Source organism: Taudactylus pleione, unplaced genomic scaffold (assembly GCF_031769625.1).
Source record: "Taudactylus pleione unplaced genomic scaffold, aTauple2 ptg000609l, whole genome shotgun sequence".
Lineage (NCBI taxonomy): Eukaryota > Metazoa > Chordata > Amphibia > Anura > Myobatrachidae > Taudactylus > Taudactylus pleione.
Genome location: NW_028285011.1, coordinates 12794977 through 12797050, shown reverse-complemented (window position 1 = coordinate 12797050; position 2074 = coordinate 12794977).

Below are 2074 nucleotides of genomic sequence, written 5' to 3'. Positions count from 1 at the left end.
TTGGTTTTGGATCTGGATCTTTCTTCGTGTTTTGGATCTGGATTGGTTTTGCCAAAACCACCCTTCTGTGTTTTGGGTTCTGGGTTTTGTGTTTTGGATCTGTATTTTTTATAAAAAAAGCATAAAAACAGCTAAAATCACAGAATTTGTAGGTTTTTCTGCTCCTATGCTATTATTAACCTCAATAACCTTAATTTCCACTAATTTCCAGTCTATTCTGAACACCTCACACCTCACAATAGTGTTTTTATGTCCAAAAGGTTGCACCGAGGTAGCTGGATGACTATGCTAAGCGACACGAGTGGGCGGCACAAACACGTGACCTATCTAGGAGTGACACTGCAGTGGCAGACAAGATGGCAGTTAGAAAAACTAGGCCCCAAACTGTACATAATGCAAAGAAAAAAAAGAGGTGCAAGATGGAATTGTCCTTGGGCCCTCCCACCCACCCTTATGTTGTATAAACAGGACATGCACACTTTAACAAATCAATCATTTCAGCGCCAGGGTCTGCCACACAACTGTGGCTGAAATGATTGGTTCGTTTGGGCCCCCACAAAACAAGCTGGCAATTAATGTGTCCCTGCACAAACTGGATCTACGGAGGCAAGATGTCATCCTCATCCTCCTCACCCTCTTCAGTGTGTACATCCTCATCCTCACAGAGTATTAACTCGTCCCCACTTGAATCCACCACCACAGGTCCCTCTGTACCTTCTGGAGGCTGGTCTCCCTGGAAGAGCTGATAATTCATTTTGATGAACATCATCTTCTCCACATTCTGTGGAAGCAACCTCCTACGCCTTTCGCTGACAAGGTTCCCGGCTGCACTAAACACTCTTTCGGAGTACACACTGGAGGGGGGGGCAACTCAGGTAAAATAGAGCCAGTTTGTACAGGGGCCTCCAAATTGCCTCTTTTTCCTGCCAGTACAGATATGGACTGTCTGACATGCCTACTTGGATGCTGTCACTGATGTCATCCTCCACCATTCTGTCAATGGTGACAGTATCATATGCAGTGACAGTAGACATGTCAGAAATTGTTGCCAGGTCCTTCAGTCCAGACCAGATGTCCAAACTTGGTCCTGCCTGCCCTGCATCACCGCCAGCGGGTTGCTTAGGATAGCTAAGTTTTTTCCTGGCAGCCCCAGTTGCGGGAGAAAATGAAGAAGGAGCTGTTGACGTGTCACGTTCCGCTTCAGCTGACAGTGTATTCACCAGCAGGTCTTTGCACCTCTGCAGGCTTGTGTCGGCCGGAAAGAGAGACACCACATAGGCTTTAAACCTAGGATCGAGCACGGTGGCCAAAATGTAGTGGTCTGATTTCAACAGATTGACCACCCTGGAATCCTGGCAAAGCGAATGAAGGGCTTCATCCACAAGTCCCACATGCCGAGCGGAATCGCTCCATCTTAGCTCCTCCTTCACTTTCTCCAGCTGCTTCTGCAAAAGCCTGATGAGGGGAATGACCTGACTCAAGCTGGCAGTGTCTGAACTGACTTCACGTGTGGCAAGTTCGAAGGGCTGGAGAACCTTGCACAACACGGAAATCATTCTCCACTGCGCTTGAGTCAGGTGCATACCCCCTCCTTTGCCTATGTCATAGGTGGATGAATAGGCTTGTATGGCCTTTTGCTGTTCCTCCATCCTCTGAAGCATATAGAGGGTTGAGTTCCACCGCGTCACAACCTCTTGCTTCAGGTGATGGCGGGGCAGGTTCAAGAGTGTTTGCTGGCGCTCCAGTCTTTGGCACGCAGTCGCTGAATGGCGAAAGTGGCCAGAAATTTTTCGGGCCACCCAAAGCGTCTCCTGCACGCCCCTGTCGCTTTTCAGAAAATTCTGCACCACCAAGTTTATTGTGTGAGCAAAACATGGGACGTGCTGGAATTTGCCCAGATGTAATGCCCTCACAATATTGGTGGCGTTGTCAGATATCACAAATCCCCAGGAGAGTCTAAGTGGGGTAAGCCACTGGGCGATGATTTCCCTCAGTTTCTCTAAGAGGTTGTCGGTGGTGTGCCTCTTACTGAAACCGGTGATACACAGCATAGCCTGCCTTGTAACGAGCTGGC